This window comes from Oncorhynchus kisutch, unplaced genomic scaffold (genome assembly GCF_002021735.2).
Source record: "Oncorhynchus kisutch isolate 150728-3 unplaced genomic scaffold, Okis_V2 scaffold4029, whole genome shotgun sequence".
Lineage (NCBI taxonomy): Eukaryota > Metazoa > Chordata > Actinopteri > Salmoniformes > Salmonidae > Oncorhynchus > Oncorhynchus kisutch.
Window position 1 is genome coordinate 187,637 of NW_022265974.1, and position 23,766 is coordinate 211,402.

General features: G+C 41.6%; 10 non-coding genes across 10 annotated transcripts; all 10 read right to left on the minus strand.

The window, feature by feature from the left end:
• Nucleotides 1-720: 720 nt before the first annotated feature.
• Nucleotides 721-794, minus strand: trnat-agu (transfer RNA threonine (anticodon AGU)). Its single transcript has one exon. It is a non-coding gene; the product is annotated as a tRNA-Thr (tRNA).
• A 994-nt stretch (nucleotides 795-1,788) lies between these two features.
• trnat-agu (transfer RNA threonine (anticodon AGU)) lies at nucleotides 1,789-1,862 on the minus strand. The gene has a single exon. It is a non-coding gene; the product is annotated as a tRNA-Thr (tRNA).
• A 994-nt stretch (nucleotides 1,863-2,856) lies between these two features.
• Nucleotides 2,857-2,930, minus strand: trnat-agu (transfer RNA threonine (anticodon AGU)). Its single transcript has one exon. It is a non-coding gene; the product is annotated as a tRNA-Thr (tRNA).
• A 3,154-nt stretch (nucleotides 2,931-6,084) lies between these two features.
• Nucleotides 6,085-6,158, minus strand: trnat-agu (transfer RNA threonine (anticodon AGU)). The gene has a single exon. It is a non-coding gene; the product is annotated as a tRNA-Thr (tRNA).
• Nucleotides 6,159-9,350: 3,192 nt separating this feature from the next.
• Nucleotides 9,351-9,424, minus strand: trnat-agu (transfer RNA threonine (anticodon AGU)). The gene has a single exon. It is a non-coding gene; the product is annotated as a tRNA-Thr (tRNA).
• A 1,009-nt stretch (nucleotides 9,425-10,433) lies between these two features.
• On the minus strand, nucleotides 10,434-10,507 carry trnat-agu (transfer RNA threonine (anticodon AGU)). The gene has a single exon. It is a non-coding gene; the product is annotated as a tRNA-Thr (tRNA).
• A 1,008-nt stretch (nucleotides 10,508-11,515) lies between these two features.
• Nucleotides 11,516-11,589, minus strand: trnat-agu (transfer RNA threonine (anticodon AGU)). Its single transcript has one exon. It is a non-coding gene; the product is annotated as a tRNA-Thr (tRNA).
• Nucleotides 11,590-14,819: 3,230 nt separating this feature from the next.
• On the minus strand, nucleotides 14,820-14,893 carry trnat-agu (transfer RNA threonine (anticodon AGU)). Its single transcript has one exon. It is a non-coding gene; the product is annotated as a tRNA-Thr (tRNA).
• A 1,007-nt stretch (nucleotides 14,894-15,900) lies between these two features.
• Nucleotides 15,901-15,974, minus strand: trnat-agu (transfer RNA threonine (anticodon AGU)). The gene has a single exon. It is a non-coding gene; the product is annotated as a tRNA-Thr (tRNA).
• Nucleotides 15,975-16,964: 990 nt separating this feature from the next.
• On the minus strand, nucleotides 16,965-17,038 carry trnat-agu (transfer RNA threonine (anticodon AGU)). The gene has a single exon. It is a non-coding gene; the product is annotated as a tRNA-Thr (tRNA).
• Nucleotides 17,039-23,766: the final 6,728 nt, after the last annotated feature.

The following is a 23,766-nucleotide window of genomic DNA, read 5'->3' on the forward strand; positions in this document are numbered from 1 at the left end:
GACAGTACATTTTTCATTTGGGTCTCGAACTGAATAAACTCAAGATACTCTGACATGGATTCTTAAACTATGGTTTGGGTCCCAAAGTGGGAATATCGCGAGATATGAGTAAACATTCAGAATCATACAACGATTTCTTCATCATTTTGGTCGTTTCGGGAAACTACATTCTCAGTTGGATCTCGAGATTAAAAATGGTAAAAACCTAAGAAAAAGCAGATGAATCAGTTAATGTAAGTAATTAACCTACCATTGAGATGGGGACTTTGTCAAATGGAAGAGTTATTGAGTTTCTTAGCTCACACAGGAGGTTTCAACTCATTCAAAATACAACCCTTTGAAATGGCAATTCTTTGCCGTGACCCGGATTCAGACCGGGGTTCCTGCGGCCACAACGCAGAGGTACTAAACACTATACGATCACGGCGAGATACCAAAGATTGCTTGTAAAGCCTACTCATGCTCTGACAGAGACCTGTACAAGTTGGCTGAACTCTTCCTTTAGCGCTCTAAATGAATCAACTGAAGAACCAGCTGAACTTGAGACAGTTTGGTACGGTTGTAATTCTTTGAAAAAGTTCCCTTTTTCTGTGAAATTGGAAAATCTCAATTGCATTCTCCTCACATCTTTTCTCCTCCTCATCACTCCAAATTCTCAAGACTCATTGGTTGAGAAAAGCAGAACATTCTCCACCAATGTGTTCAATGACATGTATGAAAAGGCTCTGCTGAGATTCGAACTCAGGATCTCCTGTTTACTAGACAGGCGCTTTAACCAACTAAGCCACAGCGCCTGTAGATGCCAAGTATGTTGCAGGTAAGAACACCGCCACAACGTATTTATATCAAACATGTCTCATTCATTAAAAGCCATATCTTCTGTCTTGCAAAATCACGTCACAAAACAGATGTTATTTACTAATATTGGAATCGATATGGACTCCTTCATTGTCTAGCAACAGGGTTTGTTAAGCTATGTGTTGGGACCCAAAGTGGGCCTGAGTATGTGAGAGGTGGGCAGCGAGATATCAGTAAACATTTTGAGTCACAAGCTATTTCTTCTTCATTTCGGTCATCCGAGGACAGTACATTTTTCATTTGGGTCTCGAACTGAATAAACTCAAGATACTCTGACATGGATTCTTAAACTATGGTTTGGGTCCCAAAGTGGGAATATCGCGAGATATGAGTAAACATTCAGAATCATACACGATTTCTTCATCATTTTGGTCGTTTCGGGGAAACTACATTTCTCAGTTGGATCTCGAGATTAAAAATGGTAAAAACCTAAGAAAAAGCAGATGAATCAGTTAATGTAAGTAATTAACCTACCATGAGATGGGGACTTTGTCAAATGGAAGAGTTATTGAGTTTCTTAGCTCACACAGGAGGTTTCAACTCATTCAAAATACAACCCTTTTGAAATGGCAATTCTTTGCCGTGACCCGGATTCAGACCGGGGTTCCTGCGGCCACAACGCAGAGTACTAAACACTATACGATCACAGCGAGCTACCAAAGATTGCTTGTAAAGCCTACTCATGCTCTGACAGAGACCTGTACAAGTTGGCTGAACTCTTCCTTTAGCGCTCTAAATGAATCAACTGAAGAACCAGCTGAACTTGAGACAGTTGGTACGTTGTAATTCTTTGTGTGAAATTGGAAAATCTCAATTGCATTCTCCTCACATCTTTTCTCCTCTCATCACTCCAAATTCTCAAGACTCATTGGTTGAGAAAAGCAGAACATTCTCCACTTTCCACCAATGTGTTCAATGACATGTATGAAAAGGCTCTGCTGAGATTCGAACTCAGGATCTCCTGTTTACTAGACAGGCGCTTTAACCAACTAAGCCACAGCGCCTGTAGATGCCAAGTATGTTGCAGGTAAGAACACCGCCACACGTATTTATATCAAACATGTCTCATTCATTTAACCCATATCTCTGTCTTGCAAAATCACGTCACAAAACAGATGTTATTTACTAATATTGGAATCGATATGGACTCCTTCAATTGTCTAGCAACAGGGTTTGTTAAGCTATGTTTTGGGACCCAAAGTGGGCCTGAGTATGTGAGAGGTGGGCAGCGAGATATCAGTAAACATTTTGAGTCACAAGCTATTTCTTCTTCATTTCGGTCATCCGAGGACAGTACATTTTTCATTTGGGTCTCGAACTGAATAAACTCAAGATACTCTGACATGGATTCTTAAACTATGGTTTGGGTCCCAAAGTGGGAATATCGCGAGATATGAGTAAACATTCAGAATCATACACGATTTCTTCATCATTTTGGTCGTTTCGGGGAAACTACATTTCTCAGTTGGATCTCGAGATTAAAAATGGTAAAAACCTAAGAAAAAGCAGATGAATCAGTTAATGTAAGTAATTAACCTACCATGAGATGGGGACTTTGTCAAATGGAAGAGTTATTGAGTTTCTTAGCTCACACAGGAGGTTTCAACTCATTCAAAATACAACCCTTTTGAAATGGCAATTCTTTGCCGTGACCCGGATTCAGACCGGGGTTCCTGCGGCCACAACGCAGAGTACTAAACACTATACGATCACAGCGAGCTACCAAAGATTGCTTGTAAAGCCTACTCATGCTCTGACAGAGACCTGTACAAGTTGGCTGAACTCTTCCTTTAGCGCTCTAAATGAATCAACTGAAGAACCAGCTGAACTTGAGACAGTTGGTACGTTGTAATTCTTTGAAAAAGTTCCCTTTTTCTGTGAAACTGGAAAATCTCAATTGCATCCTCCTCACATCACTCCAAATTCTCAAGACTCATTGGTTGAGAAAAGCAGAACATTCTCCACTTTCCACCAATGTGTTCAATGACATGTATGAAAAGGCTCTGCTGAGATTCGAACTCAGGATCTCCTGTTTACTAGACAGGCGCTTTAACCAACTAAGCCACAGCGCCTGTAGATGCCAAGTATGTTGCAGGTAAGAACACCGCCACACGTATTTATATCAAACATGTCTCATTCATTTAACCCATATCTCTGTCTTGCAAAATCACGTCACAAAACAGATGTTATTTACTAATATTGGAATCGATATGGACTCCTTCAATTGTCTAGCAACAGGGTTTGTTAAGCTATGTTTTGGGACCCAAAGTGGGCCTGAGTATGTGAGAGGTGGGCAGCGAGATATCAGTAAACATTTTGAGTCACAAGCTATTTCTTCTTCATTTCGGTCATCCGAGGACAGTACATTTTTCATTTGGGTCTCGAACTGAATAAACTCAAGATACTCTGACATGGATTCTTAAACTATGGTTTGGGTCCCAAAGTGGGAATATCGCGAGATATGAGTAAACATTCAGAATCATACACGATTTCTTCATCATTTTGGTCGTTTCGGGGAAACTACATTTCTCAGTTGGATCTCGAGATTAAAAATGGTAAAAACCTAAGAAAAAGCAGATGAATCAGTTAATGTAAGTAATTAACCTACCATGAGATGGGGACTTTGTCAAATGGAAGAGTTATTGAGTTTCTTAGCTCACACAGGAGGTTTCAACTCATTCAAAATACAACCCTTTTGAAATGGCAATTCTTTGCCGGTGACCCGGATTCAGACCGGGGTCTCCTCTGCGGCCACAACGCAGAGTACTAAACACTATACGATCACAGCGAGCTACCAAAGATTGCTTTAAAGCCTACTCATGCTCTGACAGAACCTGTACAAGTTGGCTGAACTCTTCATTTAGAGCTCGAAATGAATCAACTGAAGAACCAGCTGAACTTGAGACAGTTGGTACGTTGTAATTCTTTGAAAAAGTTCCCTTTTCTGTGAAATTGGAAAATCTCAATTGCATCCTCCTCAATCCACTCCAACTTCTCAAGACTCATTGGTTGAGAAAAGCAGAACATTCTCCACTTTCCACCAATGTGTTCAATGACATGTATGAAAGGGCTCTGCTGAGATTCGAACTCAGGATCTCCTGTTTACTAGACAGACGCTTTAACCAACAAGGCCACAGCGCCTGTAGATGCCAAGTATGTTGCAGGTAAGAACAACCGCACACGTATTTATATCAAACGATCTCATTAATTTAACCCATATCTCTGTCTTGCAAAATCACGTCACAAAACAGATGTTATTTACTAATATTGGGAATCGATATGGACTCCTTCAATTGTCTAGCAACAGGGTTTGTTAAGCTATGTTTTGGGACCCAAAGTGGGCCTGAGTATGTGAGAGGGTGGCAGCGAGATATCAGTAAACATTTGAGTCACAAGCCTATTTCTTCTTCATTTCGGTCATCCGAGGACAGTACATTTTTCATTTGGGTCTCGAACTGAATAAACTCAAGATACTCTGACATGGATTCTTAAAACTATGGTTTGGGACCCAAAGTGGGAATATCGCGAGATATGAGTAAACATTCAGAATCATACACGATTTCTTCATCATTTTGGTCGTTTCGGGGAAAACTACATTTCTCAGTTGGATCTCGAGATTTAAAAATGGTAAAAACCTAAGAAAAAGCAGATGAATCAGTTAATGTAAGTAATTAACCTACCATGAGATGGGGAGACTTGTCAAATGGAAGAGTTATTGAGTTTTCTTAGCTCACACAGGAGGTTTCAACTCATTCAAAATACAACCCTTTTGAAATGGCAATTCTTTGCCGTGACCCGGATTCAGACCGGGGTTCCTGCGGCCACAACGCAGAGTACTAAACACTATACGATCACAGCGAGCTACCAAAGATTGCTTGTTAAAGCCTACTCATGCTCTGACAGAGACCTGTACAAGTTGGCTGAACTCTTCATTTAGAGCTCGAAATGAATCAACTGAAGAACCAGCTGAACTTGAGACAGTTGGTACGTTGTAATTCTTTGAAAAAGTTCCCTTTTTCTGTGAAATTGGAAAATCTCAATTGCATCCTCCTCACATCACTCCAAATTCTCAAGACTCATTGGTTGAGAAAAGCAGGAACATTCTCCACTTTCCACCAATGTGTTCAATGACATGTTATGAAAAGGCTCTACTGAGATTCGTTCTCAGGATCTCCTGTTTACTAGACAGACGCTTTAACCAACTAATCCACAGCGCCTGTAGATACCAAGTATGTTGCAGGTAAGAACACCGCCACACGTATTTATATCAAACATGTCTCATTAATTTAACCCATATCTCTGTCTTGCAAAATCACGTCACAAAACAGATGTTATTTACTAATATTGGAATCGATATGGACTCCTTCATTGTCTAGCAACAGGGTTTGTTAAGCTATGTTTTGGGACCCAAAGTGGGCCTGAGTATGTGAGAGGTGGGCAGCGAGATATCAGTAAACATTTTGAGTCCCAAGCTATTTCTTCTCATTTCGGTCATCCGGAGGACAGTACATTTTCATTTGGGTCTCGAACTGAATAAACTCAAGATACTCTGACATGGATTCTGTAAAACTATGGTTTGGGGCCCAAAGTGGGAATATCGCGAGATATGAGTAAACATTCAGAATCATACACGATTTCTTCATCATTTTGGTCGTTTCGGGGAAACTACATTTCTCAGTTGGATCTCGAGATTAAAAATGGTAAAAACCTAAGAAAAAGCAGATGAATCAGTTAATGTAAGTAATTAACCTACCATGAGATGGGGACTTTGTCAAATGGAAGAGTTATTGAGTTTCTTAGCTCACACAGGAGGTTTCAACTCATTCAAAATACAACCCTTTTGAAATGGCAATTCTTTGCCGTGACCCGGATTCAGACCGGGGTTCCTGCGGCCACAACGCAGAGTACTAAACACTATACGATCACAGCGAGCTACCAAAGATTGCTTGTAAAGCCTACTCATGCTCTGACAGAGACCTGTACAAGTTGGCTGAACTCTTCCTTTAGCGCTCTAAATGAATCAACTGAAGAACCAGCTGAACTTGAGACAGTTGGTACGTTGTAATTCTTTGAAAAAGTTCCCTTTTTCTGTGAAATTGGAAAATCTCAATTGCATTCTCCTCACATCTTTTCTCCTCTCATCACTCCAAATTCTCAAGACTCATTGGTTGAGAAAAGCAGAACATTCTCCACTTTCCACCAATGTGTTCAATGACATGTATGAAAAGGCTCTGCTGAGATTCGAACTCAGGATCTCCTGTTTACTAGACAGGCGCTTTAACCAACTAAGCCACAGCGCCTGTAGATGCCAAGTATGTTGCAGGTAAGAACACCGCCACACGTATTTATATCAAACATGTCTCATTCATTTAACCCATATCTCTGTCTTGCAAAATCACGTCACAAAACAGATGTTATTTACTAATATTGGAATCGATATGGACTCCTTCAATTGTCTAGCAACAGGGTTTGTTAAGCTATGTTTTGGGACCCAAAGTGGGCCTGAGTATGTGAGAGGTGGGCAGCGAGATATCAGTAAACATTTTGAGTCACAAGCTATTTCTTCTTCATTTCGGTCATCCGAGGACAGTACATTTTTCATTTGGGTCTCGAACTGAATAAACTCAAGATACTCTGACATGGATTCTTAAACTATGGTTTGGGTCCCAAAGTGGGAATATCGCGAGATATGAGTAAACATTCAGAATCATACACGATTTCTTCATCATTTTGGTCGTTTCGGGGAAACTACATTTCTCAGTTGGATCTCGAGATTAAAAATGGTAAAAACCTAAGAAAAAGCAGATGAATCAGTTAATGTAAGTAATTAACCTACCATGAGATGGGGACTTTGTCAAATGGAAGAGTTATTGAGTTTCTTAGCTCACACAGGAGGTTTCAACTCATTCAAAATACAACCCTTTTGAAATGGCAATTCTTTGCCGTGACCCGGATTCAGACCGGGGTTCCTGCGGCCACAACGCAGAGTACTAAACACTATACGATCACAGCGAGCTACCAAAGATTGCTTGTAAAGCCTACTCATGCTCTGACAGAGACCTGTACAAGTTGGCTGAACTCTTCCTTTAGCGCTCTAAATGAATCAACTGAAGAACCAGCTGAACTTGAGACAGTTGGTACGTTGTAATTCTTTGAAAAAGTTCCCTTTTTCTGTGAAATTGGAAAATCTCAATTGCATTCTCCTCACATCTTTTCTCCTCTCATCACTCCAAATTCTCAAGACTCATTGGTTGAGAAAAGCAGAACATTCTCCACTTTCCACCAATGTGTTCAATGACATGTATGAAAAGGCTGCTGCTGAGATTCGAACTGCAGGACTCTCCTGTTTACTAGACAGGCCGCTTTAAACCAACTAAGCCACAGAGCCTGTAGATGCCAAGTATGTTGCAGTAAGAACACCGCCACACGTATTTATATCAAACATGTCTCATTCATTTACCCATATCTCTGGTCTTGCAAAATCACATCACTAGAACAGATGTATTTACTAATATTGGAATCGATATGGACTCCTTCAATTGTCTAAGCAACAGGGTTTGTTAAGCTATGTTTTGGGACCCCAAAGTGGGGCCTGAGTATGTGAGAGGGTGGGACAGGCGAGATATCAGTAAACATTTTGAGTCACAAGCTATTTCTTCTTCATTTCGGGTCATCCGAGGGACAGTACATTTTCATTGGGTCTCGAACTGAATAAACTCAAGATACCTCTGACATGGATTCTAAACTATGTTTGGGTCCCAAGTGGGAATATCGCGAGATATGATAACATTCAGAATCATACACGTATTTCTTATCATATTGGTCGTTTCGGGGAAACTACATTTCTCTCAGTTGGATCTCGAGATTAAAAAATGGGTAAAAACCTAAGAAAACAGCAGATTGAATCAGTTTATTGTAAGTAATTAACCTACCATGAGATGGGGACTTGTCCAATGGAAGAGTTATTTGAGTTTCTTTAGCTCACACCAGGAGGGTTTCAACTCATTCAAATACAACCCTTTTGAAATGTGGCAATTCTTTGCCGTGACCACCCGGAGTCAGACCGGGGTTCCTGCGGCCACAACGCAGAGTACTAACACTATACGATCACAGCGAGCTACCAAAGATTGCTTGTAAAGCCTACTCATGCTCTGACAGAGACCGTACAAGTTGGGCTGAACTCTTCCTTTAGCGATCTAAAATGATCAACTGAAGAACCAGCTGAACTTGAGACAGTTGGTACGTTTGTAATTCTTGAAAAAGTTCCCTTTTTCCTGTGAAACTGGAAAATCTCAATGTGCCATCCTCCTCACATCACTCCAAATTCTCAAGAACTCATTGGTTGAGAAAAGCAGAACATTCTCCCTTTCACAATGTGTTCAATTGACATGTATGAAAAGGCTCTGCTGAGATTCGAACTCAGGATCTCCTGTTTACTAGACAGAGCGCTTTAACCAACTAAGCCACAGCGCCTGTAGTTGCCAAGTATGTTGCAGGTAAGAACACCGCCACACGTATTTATATCAAACATGTCTCATTCATTTAACCCATATCTCTGTCTTGCAAAATCACGTCACAAAACAGATGTTATTTACTAATATTGGAATCGATTGGACTCCTTCAATTGTCTAGCAACAGGGTTTGTTAAGCTATGTTTTGGGACCCAAAAGTGGGCCTGAGTATGTGAGAGGTGGGCAGCGAGATATCAGTAAACATTTTGAGTCACCAGCTATTTTCTTCTTCATTTCGGTCATCCGAGGACAGTACATTTTTCATTTGGGTCTCGAACTGAATAAACTCAAGATACTCTGACATGGATTCTTAAACTATGGTTTGGGTACCCAAAGTGGGCATAATCGCGAGCTATGAGTAAACATTCAGAATCATACAACGATTTCTTCATCATTTTTGGTCGTTTCGGGGAAACTACATTTCTCAAGTTGGATCTCGAGATTAAAAATGGTAAAAACCTAAGAAAAAGCAGATGAATCATTTAATGTAAGTAATTAACCTACCATGAGATGGGGACTTTGTCAAATTGGAAGAGTTATTGAGTTGTCTTAGCTCACACAGGAGGTTTCAACTCATTCAAATACAACCCTTTTGAAATGGCAATTCTTTGCCGTGACCACGGATTCAGACCGGGGTTCCTGCGGCCACAACGCAGAGTACTAAACACTATACGATCACAGCGAGCTACCCAAGATGGCTTGTAAAGCCTACTCATGCTCTGACAGTAGACCTGTACAGGTTGGCTGAACTCTTCCTTTAGCAGCTCTAAATGAATCAACTGAAGAACCAGCTGAACTTGAGACAGTTGGTACGTTGTAATTCTTTGAAAAAGTTCCCTTTTTCTGTGAAATTGGAAAATCTCAATTGCATTCTCCTCACATCTTTTCTCCTCTCATCACTCCAAATTCTCAAGACTCATTGGTTGAGAAAAGCAGAACATTCTCCACTTTCCACCAATGTGTTCAATGACATGTATGAAAAGGCTCTGCTGAGATTCGAACTCAGGATCTCCTGTTTACTAGACAGGCGCTTTAACCAACTAAGCCACAGCGCCTGTAGATGCCAAGTATGTTGCAGGTAAGAACACCGCCACACGTATTTATATCAAACATGTCTCATTCATTTAACCCATATCTCTGTCTTGCAAAATCACGTCACAAAACAGATGTTATTTACTAATATTGGAATCGATATGGACTCCTTCAATTGTCTAGCAACAGGGTTTGTTAAGCTATGTTTTGGGACCCAAAGTGGGCCTGAGTATGTGAGAGGTGGGCAGCGAGATATCAGTAAACATTTTGAGTCACAAGCTATTTCTTCTTCATTTCGGTCATCCGAGGACAGTACATTTTTCATTTGGGTCTCGAACTGAATAAACTCAAGATACTCTGACATGGATTCTTAAACTATGGTTTGGGTCCCAAAGTGGGAATATCGCGAGATATGAGTAAACATTCAGAATCATACACGATTTCTTCATCATTTTGGTCGTTTCGGGGAAACTACATTTCTCAGTTGGATCTCGAGATTAAAAATGGTAAAAACCTAAGAAAAAGCAGATGAATCAGTTAATGTAAGTAATTAACCTACCATGAGATGGGGACTTTGTCAAATGGAAGAGTTATTGAGTTTCTTAGCTCACACAGGAGGTTTCAACTCATTCAAAATACAACCCTTTTGAAATGGCAATTCTTTGCCGTGACCCGGATTCAGACCGGGGTTCCTGCGGCCACAACGCAGAGTACTAAACACTATACGATCACAGCGAGCTACCAAAGATTGCTTGTAAAGCCTACTCATGCTCTGACAGAGACCTGTACAAGTTGGCTGAACTCTTCCTTTAGCGCTCTAAATGAATCAACTGAAGAACCAGCTGAACTTGAGACAGTTGGTACGTTGTAATTCTTTGAAAAAGTTCCCTTTTTCTGTGAAATTGGAAAATCTCAATTGCATTCTCCTCACATCTTTTCTCCTCTCATCACTCCAAATTCTCAAGACTCATTGGTTGAGAAAAGCAGAACATTCTCCACTTTCCACCAATGTGTTCAATGACATGTATGAAAAGGCTCTGCTGAGATTCGAACTCAGGATCTCCTGTTTACTAGACAGGCGCTTTAACCAACTAAGCCACAGCGCCTGTAGATGCCAAGTATGTTGCAGGTAAGAACACCGCCACACGTATTTATATCAAACATGTCTCATTCATTTAACCCATATCTCTGTCTTGCAAAATCACGTCACAAAACAGATGTTATTTACTAATATTGGAATCGATATGGACTCCTTCAATTGTCTAGCAACAGGGTTTGTTAAGCTATGTTTTGGGACCCAAAGTGGGCCTGAGTATGTGAGAGGTGGGCAGCGAGATATCAGTAAACATTTTGAGTCACAAGCTATTTCTTCTTCATTTCGGTCATCCGAGGACAGTACATTTTTCATTTGGGTCTCGAACTGAATAAACTCAAGATACTCTGACATGGATTCTTAAACTATGGTTTGGGTCCCAAAGTGGGAATATCGCGAGATATGAGTAAACATTCAGAATCATACACGATTTCTTCATCATTTTGGTCGTTTCGGGGAAACTACATTTCTCAGTTGGATCTCGAGATTAAAAATGGTAAAAACCTAAGAAAAAGCAGATGAATCAGTTAATGTAAGTAATTAACCTACCATGAGATGGGGACTTTGTCAAATGGAAGAGTTATTGAGTTTCTTAGCTCACACAGGAGGTTTCAACTCATTCAAAATACAACCCTTTTGAAATGGCAATTCTTTGCCGTGACCCGGATTCAGACCGGGGTTCCTGCGGCCACAACGCAGAGTACTAAACACTATACGATCACAGCGAGCTACCAAAGATTGCTTGTAAAGCCTACTCATGCTCTGACAGAGACCTGTACAAGTTGGCTGAACTCTTCCTTTAGCGCTCTAAATGAATCAACTGAAGAACCAGCTGAACTTGAGACAGTTGGTACGTTGTAATTCTTTGAAAAAGTTCCCTTTTTCTGTGAAATTGGAAAATCTCAATTGCATTCTCCTCACATCTTTCTCCTCTCATCACTCCAAATTCTCAAGACTCATTGGTTGAGAAAAGCAGAACATTCTCCACTTTCCACCAATGTGTTCAATGACATGTATGAAAAGGCTCTGCTGAGATTCGAACTCAGGATCTCCTGTTTACTAGACAGGCGCTTTAACCAACTAAGCCACAGCGCCTGTAGATGCCAAGTATGTTGCAGGTAAGAACACCGCCACACGTATTTATATCAAACATGTCTCATTCATTTAACCCATATCTCTGTCTTGCAAAATCACGTCACAAAACAGATGTTATTTACTAATATTGGAATCGATATGGACTCCTTCAATTGTCTAGCAACAGGGTTTGTTAAGCTATGTTTTGGGACCCAAAGTGGGCCTGAGTATGTGAGAGGTGGGCAGCGAGATATCAGTAAACATTTTGAGTCACAAGCTATTTCTTCTTCATTTCGGTCATCCGAGGACAGTACATTTTTCATTTGGGTCTCGAACTGAATAAACTCAAGATACTCTGACATGGATTCTTAAACTATGGTTTGGGTCCCAAAGTGGGAATATCGCGAGATATGAGTAAACATTCAGAATCATACACGATTTCTTCATCATTTTGGTCGTTTCGGGGAAACTACATTTCTCAGTTGGATCTCGAGATTAAAAATGGTAAAAACCTAAGAAAAAGCAGATGAATCAGTTAATGTAAGTAATTAACCTACCATGAGATGGGGACTTTGTCAAATGGAAGAGTTATTGAGTTTCTTAGCTCACACAGGAGGTTTCAACTCATTCAAAATACAACCCTTTTGAAATGGCAATTCTTTGCCGTGACCCGGATTCAGACCGGGGTTCCCTGGCGGCCACAACGCAGAGTACTAACACTATACGATCACAGCGAGCTACCAAAGATTGCTTGGTAAAGCCTACTCCATGCTCTGACAGAGCCTGTACAAGTTGGCTGAACTCCTTCCTTTGAAGCGCTCTAAATGAATCAACTGACGACCAGCTGAACTTGAGACAGTTGGTACGTTGTAATTCTTTGAAAAAGTTCCCTTTTTCTGTGAAACTGGAAAATCTGCAATTGCATCCTCCTCACATCACTCCAAATTCTCAAGACTCATTGGTTGAGAAAAGCAGAACATTCTCCACTTTCCCACAATGTGTTCAATGACATGTATGAAAAGGCTCTGCTGAGATTTCGAATCAGGATCTCTGTTTACTAGACAGGCGTTTAACCAACTAAGCCACAGCGCCTGTAGTTGCCAAGTATGTTGCAGGTAAGAACACCGCCACACGTATTTATATCAACATGGTTCATTCATTTAACCCATATCTATGTCTTGCCAAAATCACGTCACAAAACAGATGATTATTTACTAATCTTGGAAATCGATACTGGACTCCTTCAATTGTCCTAGCAACAGGGTTTGGTTAAGCTATGGTTTTTGGGGACCCAAGTGGGCACTGAGGTAATGTTGAGAGGTGGAGCAGCGAGATAGTCAGTAAACATTTTGAGTCACAGAGCTATTTTCTTCTGCATTTTCAGCTCATCCCGAGGACAGTTACATTTTTTCATGTTGGGTCTCGAACTGGCAATAACAACTCAAGATACCTGTGAATGGATTCTTACACTACTGGTTTGGCGACCCAACAGTGGGAATATCGCGAGATATGAGTAAACATTCAGAATCATGACACGAATTTCTCATCATTTGTGGTCGTTTCGGGAAAGGGAGGGAAACTACATTTTTTCGAGTTGGATCTCGAGATTAAAAATGGTAAGAAAAACCTAAGCAAAAGCAGATGAATCAGTTAATGTAAGTAATTAACCTACATGAGATGGGGACTTTGTCAAATGGAAGAGTTATTGAGTTTCTTAGCTCACACAGGAGGTTTCAACTCATTCAAAATACAACCCTTTTGAAATGGCAATTCTTTGCCGTGACCCGGATTCAGACCGGGGTTCCTGCGGCCACAACGCAGAGTACTAAACACTATACGATCACAGCGAGCTACCAAAGATTGCTTGTAAAGCCTACTCATGCTCTGACAGAGACCTGTACAAGTTGGCTGAACTCTTCCTTTAGCGCTCTAAATGAATCAACTGAAGAACCAGCTGAACTTGAGACAGTTGGTACGTTGTAATTCTTTGAAAAAGTTCCCTTTTTCTGTGAAATTGGAAAATCTCAATTGCATTCTCCTCACATCTTTTCTCCTCTCATCACTCCAAATTCTCAAGACTCATTGGTTGAGAAAAGCAGAACATTCTCCACTTTCCACCAATGTGTTCAATGACATGTATGAAAAGGCTCTGCTGAGATTCGAACTCAGGATCTCCTGTTTACTAGACAGGGCTTTAACCAACTAAGCCATGACAGCGCCTGTGTAGATGCCAAGTATGTTGCAGGTGGTTAAGAACACCGCCCAGACACGTATTTATATCAAACATGTCTCATTCATTTAACCCATATCTCTGTCTTGCAAAATCACGTCACACAAACAGATGTTATTTACTAATATTGGAATCGATATGGACTCCTTCAATTGTCTAGCAAACAGGGTTTGTTAAGCTATGTTTTGGGACCCAAAGTGGGCCCTGAGTATGTGAGAGGTGGGCAGCGAGATATCAGTAAACATTTTGAGTCACAAGCTTTTTCTTCTTCATTTCGGTCATGTCTGAGGACAGTAACATTTTTCATTTGGGTCTCGAACTGAATTAAACTCAAGATAGCTCTGACATGGATGTCTTAAACTATGGTTTGGGTCCCAAAGTGGGAATATCGCGAGATAGTGAGTAAACATTCAGAATCATAAAACGATTTCTTCATCATTTTGGTCGTTTCGGGGGAACACCTACATTTCTCAGTTGGATCTCGAGATTAAAAATGGTAAAAACCTAAGAAAAAGCAGATGAATCAGTTAATGTAAGTAATTAACCTACCATGAGATGGGACTTTGTCAAATGGAAGAGTTATTGAGTTTCTTAGCTCACACAGGAGGTTTCAACTCATTCAAAATACAACCCTTTTGAAATGGCAATTCTTTGCCGTGACCCGGATTCAGACCGGGGTTCCTGCGGCCACAACGCAGAGTACTAAACACTATACGATCACAGCGAGCTACCAAAGATTGCTTGTAAAGCCTACTCATGCTCTGACAGAGACCTGTACAAGTTGGCTGAACTCTTCCTTTAGCGCTCTAAATGAATCAACTGAAGAACCAGCTGAACTTGAGACAGTTGGTACGTTGTAATTCTTTGAAAAAGTTCCCTTTTTCTGTGAAATTGGAAAATCTCAATTGCATTCTCCTCACATCTTTTCTCCTCTCATCACTCCAAATTCTCAAGACTCATTGGTTGAGAAAAGCAGAACATTCTCCACTTTCCACCAATGTGTTCAATGACATGTATGAAAAGGCTCTGCTGAGATTCGAACTCAGGATCTCCTGTTTACTAGACAGGCGCTTTAACCAACTAAGCCACAGCGCCTGTAGATGCCAAGTATGTTGCAGGTAAGAACACCGCCACACGTATTTATATCAAACATGTCTCATTCATTTAACCCATATCTCTGTCTTGCAAAATCACGTCACAAAACAGATGTTATTTACTAATATTGGAATCGATATGGACTCCTTCAATTGTCTAGCAACAGGGTTTGTTAAGCTATGTTTTGGGACCCAAAGTGGGCCTGAGTATGTGAGAGGTGGGGCAGCGAGATAATCAGTAAACATTTTGAGTCACAAGCTATTTCTTCTTCATTTCGGTCATCCGAGGACAGTACATTTTTCATTTGGGTCTCGAACTGAATAAACTCAAGATACTCTGACATGGATTCTTAAACTATGGTTTGGGTCCCAAAGTGGGAATATCGCGAGATAGAGTAAACATTCAGAATCATACACGATTTCTTCATCATTTTGGTCGTTTCGGGGAAACTACATTTCTCAGTTGGATCTCGAGATTAAAATGGTAAAAACCTAAGAAAAGCAGATGAATCAGTTAATGTAAGTAATTAACCTACCATGAGATGGGGACTTTGTCAAATGGAAGAGTTATTGAGTTTCTTAGCTCACACAGGAGGTTTCAACTCATTCAAAATACAACCCTTTGAAATGGCAATTCTTTGCCGTGACCCCGGATTCAGACCGGGGTTCCTGCGGCCACAACGCAGAGTACTAAACACTATACGATCACAGCGAGCTACCAAAGATTGCTTGTAAAGCCTACTCATGCTCTGACAGAGACCTGTACAAGTTGGCTGAACTCTTCCTTTAGCGCTCTTAATTGAATCAACTGAAGAACCAGCTGAACTTGAGACAGTTGGTACGTTGTAATTCTTGAAAAAGTTCCCTTTTTCTGTGAAATTGGAAAATCTCAATTGCATTCTCCTCACATCTTTCTCCTCTCATCACTCCAAATTCTCAAGACTCATTGGTTGAGAAAAGCAGAACATTCTCCACTTTCCACAATGTGTTCAATGACATGTATTGAAAAGGCTCTGCTGAGATTCGAACTCAGGATCTCCTGTTTACTAGACAGGCGCTTTAACCAACTAAGCCACAGCGCCTGTAGATGCCAAGTATGTTGCAGGTAAGAAACACCGCCACACGTATTTATATCAAACATGTCTCATTCATTTAACCCATATCTCTGTCTTGCAAAATCACGTCACAAAACAGATGTTATTTACTAATATTGGAATCGATATGGACTCCTTCAATTGTCTAGCAACAGGGTTTGTTAAGCTATGTTTTGGGACCCAAAGTGGGCCTGAGTATGTGAGAGGTGGGCAGCGAGATATCAGTAAACATTTTGAGTCACAAGCTATTTCTTCTTCATTTCGGTCATCCGAGGACAGTACATTTTTCATTTGGGTCTCGAACTGAATAACTCAAGATACTCTGACATGGATTCTTAAACTATGGTTTGGGACCCAAAGTGGGAATTCGCGAATATGAGTAAACATTCAGATCATACACGATTTCTTCATCATTTTGGTCGTTCGGGGAAACTACATTCTCAGTTGGATCTCGAGATTGAAAAATGGTAAAAACCTAAGAAAAAGCAGATGAATCAGTTAATGTAAGTAATTAACCTACCATGAGATGGGGACATTGTCAAATGGAAGAGTTATTGAGTTTCTTAGCTCACACAGGAGGTTTCAACTCATTCAAAATACAACCCTTTTGGAATGGCAATTCTTTGCCGTGACCCGGATCAGACCGGGGTTCCTGCGGGCCACAACGCAGAGTACTAAACACTATACGATCACAGCGAGCTACCAAAGATTGCTTGTAAAGCCTACTCATGCTCTGACAGAGACCTGTACAAGTTGGCTGAACTCTTCCTTTAGCGCTCTAAATGAATCAACTGAAGAACCAGCTGAACTTGAGACAGTTGGTACATTGTAATTCTTTGAAAAAGTTCCCTTTTTCTGTGAAATTGGAAAATCTCAATTGCATTCTCCTCTCATCACTCCAAATTCTCAAGACTCATTGGTTGAGAAAAGCAGAACATTCTCCACTTTCCACCAATGTGTTCAATGACATGTATGAAAAGGCTCTGCTGAGATTCGAACTCAGGATCTCCTGTTTACTAGACAGGCGCTTTAACCAACTAAGCCACAGCGCCTGTAGATGCCAAGTATGTTGCAGGTAAGAACACCGCCACACGTATTTATATCAAACATGTCTCATTCATTTAACCCATATCTCTGTCTTGCAAAATCACGTCACAAAACAGATGTTATTTACTAATATTGGAATCGATATGGACTCCTTCAATTGTCTAGCAACAGGGTTTGTTAAGCTATGTTTTGGGACCCAAAGTGGGCCTGAGTATGTGAGAGGTGGGCAGCGAGATATCAGTAAACATTTTGAGTCACAAGCTATTTCTTCTTCATTTCGGTCATCCGAGGACAGTACATTTTTCATTTGGGTCTCGAACTGAATAAACTCAAGATACTCTGACATGGATTCTTAAACTATGGTTTGGGTCCCAAAGTGGGAATATCGCGAGATATGAGTAAACATTCAGAATCATACACGATTTCTTCATCATTTTGGTCGTTTCGGGGAAACTACATTTCTCAGTTGGATCTCGAGATTAAAAATGGTAAAAACCTAAGAAAAAGCAGATGAATCAGTTAATGTAAGTAATTAACCTACCATGAGATGGGGACTTTGTCAAATGGAAGAGTTATTGAGTTTCTTAGCTCACACAGGAGGTTTCAACTCATTCAAAATACAACCCTTTTGAAATGGCAATTCTTTGCCGTGACCCGGATTCAGACCGGGGTTCCTGCGGCCACAACGCAGAGTACTAAACACTATACGATCACAGCGAGCTACCAAAGATTGCTTGTAAAGCCTACTCATGCTCTGACAGAGACCTGTACAAGTTGGCTGAACTCTTCATTTAGAGCTCGAAATGAATCAACTGAAGAACCAGCTGAACTTGAGACAGTTGGTACGTTGTAATTCTTTGAAAAGTTCCCTTTTTCTGTGAAATTGGAAAATCTCAATGCATTTCTCCTCACATCTTTTCTCCTCTCATCACTCCAAATTCTCAAGACTCATTGGTTGAGAAAAGCAGAACATTCTCCACCAATGTGTTCAATGACATGTATGAAAAGGCTCTGCTGAGATTCGAACTCAGGATCTCTGTTTACTAGACAGGCGCTTTAACCAACTAAGCCACAGCGCCTGTAGATGCCAAGTATGTTGCAGGTAAGAACACCGCCACACGTATTTATATCAAACATGTCTCATTCATTTAACCCATATCTCTGTCTTGCAAAATCACGTCACAAAACAGATGTTATTTACTAATATTGGAATCGATATGGACTCCTTCAATTGTCTAGCAACAGGGTTTGTTAAGCTATGTTTTGGACCCAAAGTGGGCCTGAGTATGTGAGAGGAGGGCAGCGGATGGAACAAACATTTGAGTCATGAGGGATGGAGAGAACAGAAAGTCATCCGAGGACAGTACATTTTTCATTTGGGTCTCGAACTGAATAGAACAGAAAGAGAGGAGATGGATAGAGAGAACAGAAAGAGAGATGAGGGATAGAGAGAACAGAAAGAGAGATGAGTAGATAGAGAGAACAGAAAGAGAGATGAGGGATAGAGAGAACAGAAAGAGAGGAGAGGGATAGAGATGAGGAAAAGAGATGAGGGAAGAGAGAACAGAAAAGAGGAGAGGGATAGAGATATGAGGAAAAAGATGAGGGATAGGAGCACAGAAATAGAGGAGAGGGATAGAGATATGAGGAAAAGAGATGAGGGATGGAGAAAACAAGAAAGGAGGAAGGGATAGAGATATGAGGAAAAGAGATGAGGGATAGAGAGAACAGAAAGAAGGAGAGGGATAGAGATATGAGGAAAAGAGATGAGGGATAGAGAGAACAGAAGAGAGGAGAGGGATAGAGATATGAGGAAAAAAGATGAGGGATGGAGAAAACAAGAGAGGAGGAGAGGGATAGAGAGAACAGAAAGAGAGGAGAGGGATAGAGATATGAGGAAAAGAGATGATCGATGGAGAGAACAGAAAGGGAGAAGGATAGAGATATGAGGAAAAGAGATGAGGGATAGAGAGAACAGAAAGAGAGGAGAGGGATAGAGATGAAACAGAGATGAGGGATGGAGAAAACAAGAGAGGAGGAGAGGGATAGAGAGATGAGGAAAAGAGAGAACAGAAAGAGAGGAGAGGGATAGAGATATGAGGAAAAGAGAGAACAGAAAGAGAGGAGAGGGATAGAGATATGAGGAAAAGAGATGAGGGATGGAGAAAACAGAAGAAAGGAGGAGAGGGATAGAGAGATGAGGAAAGGTATGTGGTAAATGTCTAATTCCAATGGTCTGAGCTGAATGAACACTGAGTTCAACCAATCTAGGAGAGGTGTTTGTGTTCCAGCCCCTGCCCCTCTCTCACCCTCCTTAGCGAAGTGGACGAGGTGCTCTGTGAGGAGCTTCTGGAAGGCAGTGTCCTGGGCGGAGAGCGGTCCCCCCAACAGCTTCTCTAGACCCCCGAAGAAGGTGAAAGAGTCCAGGCCGTGGAAAGAGAACCGGCTGGGGAACGACCACAGACCCTCCGAGGAGTTGACGGCACGAGATGGAGTGTGTGTCACCACGTACCGATACACAGGACTGTGGAGGGCCGCTGGGAACACACACACACATAAAACAAAACACACAAAACAAACACACGCACACACACAAGCAGTTCAAAACTCTTATCCTATCACTACTGTTCACTAACAGATGAGTGATTACATCGGTGAAGGGTGGACAGGAGGCATTTCCAAAGCATTCTAATTGGTGTCTTCTCCGAACAACTACCTGTCTCTCTAAAGAGACCATTCAACAACAACAAAAATGCTGTCCATTATCATAGAGTGAATGCTAACCCATTGGCTCAGGTGAATCTCCTGGCTGTCAGCGTAGCCTACCTGCAGCCTTCTTGGCCAGGTCGTTGTTTGGGCAGGTGACCCTCATGTCCGACACCATCGTGGTGTAGGCCCTCTCTGGGCAGCGGTCAGGAGTGGGGCACAGGGCCGAGCTTGGGTACAGATCCAACGCCTCCTTAGGAAGACCCTCGCTGAAGGGGCTCAGTTTATCTGTGTGGGACACAGATGAGAGGCTTTGGGAAAAGGGCAATATGGTAGCAGGAATAAACTGTAAACGGCGGCAGGGTTGAAAATATGAGAGAGAGGCGGGTAATGGAGAAAAGAGTTGATGCTGGATTTCCTGGGTTTCAGTGGCCACAAGTGATGAGGCAGAAAAGGCCCAGTTTAGCAGGAGCTACTTTCCCACAGCCATAAACTTCCTCAACAGCTCAATAGACTATGATGTAATCACTGTTTTATGTTCGGTCTTAGTATTCTGTCTGTCTATCTGTTACAGTTTTTTTCGATTGCTAAACGACAGTGGGCACAACTGGAGTCACATGTGCAAAACTCTAACTACAGTCTGCACTACCAACAGTCACCTGAGCTAAACAGTTCACATCACCTGCAAAACTCATTCCAAGCAACACAACTCTTAACACATGGCTCAAAACACACTCAGTGCAGCCAAACACTATGCACAACCCTCACTGAGATAACACACACTGTCACTCAGAACACACTGAGAGTAAAAACACTAGCATCACCAATACAGAAAATACTAACTTTTCATCTTTACAGTTTGAACCATTTCAGTGACTTCATACAAAGTCATATTTTCTTCAAAGAAAAGAGTGACATTCTTTCACATGATTTATATATTTTTTTAGAACATAACAATTCTTTAAGGTAAATGAAAATTAGCAGTTTGCTTCAGTAGTCTGTAGTAATTTACGGAATTACAGTAATGAGAAAAAAAAGGTAGAAACTAAAAGTACATACTGTAATTCGAACAAATAATTGAGGGGCTAATCCTGCCTCTCTCTAGCATCAGGCCACAGGTTTTCTTCAACATCACATCTAATGTTTTCTTTCTCTTGCCCTGCAACTGGGGAAGAACATTCTGGAGTGCCTTATCCATCCCTGGCAGTCCTCTGGACTCCTGTCCTCACAGCCGGCACGCATGGCTTCCAAAAGAGACATTTGGTCATGTGGGTGGTGACCAAACACTTTCCACCTCCAGGCAGAGAAAAACTCCTCCATATGGAGTTGAGGAAGGGTGAATATGCAGGCAGGTACAAAACCATAAATCTGTGATGTGCTGCAAACCAATCTGTGACAGCTGCAGAGTGGTGAAAAGCAACGTTATCACAAACTATGACAAAAACTTGGGGGTTTCTTACTGGCTCCCCTGTTCTGCTGGCACTAGCTGAGCATAGAGCTGTTCTAGGAAAGCTATAAGCCTTTCTGTGTTGTATGGGCCAATGAGTGGTGTGTTGAGAAGCAAACCATCATTGGCCATTGCAGCACACATGGTGATATTTCCCCCCCTTTGGCCTGGAACCTCCACAGTGGCCCTTTGACCTATAACATTCCTTCCTCTGTGCCGTGTTTTGGCAAGGTTAAATCCAGCTTCATCGATAAATACAAATGAATGTGGTCTTTCCAGTGCTTCCACCTCCATTACTCTCTGAAAAACAGTAAGTGCATAGTTTTACTGTAGAAATGCTAGTGTTTTTTTTTATTGTAAATATTTTGTATAGCTGTGTACGTAACCTCAGACGTCTTACCTGGACATATTGGTATCTTTGCTCTTTTACCCGTTCACTGTTTCTCTCGAACGGTACAGTGTATAACTGTTTCATTGTAACTTGGTGTTTCTTTAGGACTCGAGCAATAGTTGTTGTGCTGACAGAATTAACATTTTCAAATATATCATTATCAGCCAGCACTCTATCTTGAATCTCCCGCAGTTTTATTGCATTGTTGACAACAACCATGTCAACAATAGCATTTTCCTGCGCATCTGAAAATATCTTTCCTCTTCCCCCTGTTGGGGGCAGCCTTTGGGTCCTGTTGTAAAAATATATTTTACAGTCAAACTTACTGTAATATATATCTGTGTAAATATTCTATAATTGCAATACAAAATAGATTCCTGTAAGGATGTAACTCTCACCTGTTTGCATGATGGAAAATTCGCATTACAGATGCCACAGTGGATCTTTGCAGATTGGATTGCACCCTCAACCCTGCCTCTCTCAATGAGAGACCATGGTTCACGACATGGTCTATAAGTGTAGCCCTTATTTCATCTGAAATAACAGCTCTTTGTCTTCTTTGTCTTCCTCCACGCATCCACCCTCTCCCTGCCACCCTTCTCCCTCCACGAACCCATCTTCCTTGTTCCATTTCCAAAATGAGTCTTTCTGAGCTCTACCTATATATACTGTAATATGTGTGTGTGTTCACTAACAAGTCTAAAACAAGACACCTGCTTAGCCTTTCAGCTGAAATTGCAATCAGCAGTGTTTGAAAGGCACAAGGCTGAAATCTATTCCGTTTTGAATGTGTGGTTCACAGTTTTGACAGCAGTGTGTTAGCATTTGAACAAAGTGCTGTAAATCCAGTGTTGTGCAGGTTGTGGTTAAAGTCATGGGATAAGTGTGTAGAGTTTTGAAAACTGTGTTCAAGCAATGAAAAACGAACTAGAGTTTGGTCCACATGACTGCTGCTGTGCAGACTGCAGTTAGAGTTTTGCACATGTGACTCCAGTTGTGTCCACTGTCGTTTAGCAATCGAAAAAAACTGTAATGTCTGTTTTTTTTTGTGTGTGGTTTTTAAAAAATGATCTCTTACAGGTCTACGATGTTTGATAATGTGGAGATTAATTTCCTCCTTGGAGAAAAATCTAATCAAATCTAAATGAGGCATTTTACAGATGGATCAATATTGACCCGAGGTTACCGTATTCTTACCTGTCCCAAACCACCCGTAGTCTCCCCCATGTCCACATGGAGATATGACCCCGGGTTACCGTATTCTTACCTGTCACAAACCACCCGTAGTCTCCCCATGTCCACATGGAGATATTGACCCCGAGGTTACCGTATTCTTACCTGTCACAAACCACCCGTAGTCTCCCCATGTCCACATGGAGATATTGACCCCGAGGTTACCGTATTCTTACCTGTCACAAACCACCCTAGTCTCCCCATGTCCACATGGAGATATTGACCCCGAGGTTACCGTATTCTTACCTGTCACAAACCACCCGTAGTCTCCCCATGTCCACATGGAGATATGACCCCGAGGTTACCGTATTCTTACCTGTCACAAACCACCCGTAGTCTCCCATGTCCACATGGAGATATTGACCCGAGGAGGTTACCGTATTCTTACCTGTCACAAAACCACCGTAGTCTCCCATGTCCACATTGAGATATGACCCGAGGTTACCGTATTCTTACCTGTCACAACCACCCGTAGTCTCCCATGTCCACATGGAGATATTGACCCCGAGGTTACCGTATTCTTACCTGTCCACAAACCACCCGTATTCTCCCCATGTCCACATGGAGATATGACCCCGAGGTTACCGTATTCTTACCTGTCACAAACCACCCGTATTGTCCCCCCATGTCCACATGGAGATATTCTCATATGGTGGGCTAAAGTGCACACACACACACGCACGCACACACCACACACACACACACACACTAAACGCACACACACACACACGCACACACACACAAAACGCACACACACACACAAAACGCACACACACAGCACACCGCCACACACACACACAAACGCACACACACACACCAAACGCACACCACACACACACGCACACACACACAAACGCACACACACCACACAAACCACACACACACACACACACACACAACGCACACACACACACACACACGCACACACACACAAACGCACACCCACACACAAACGC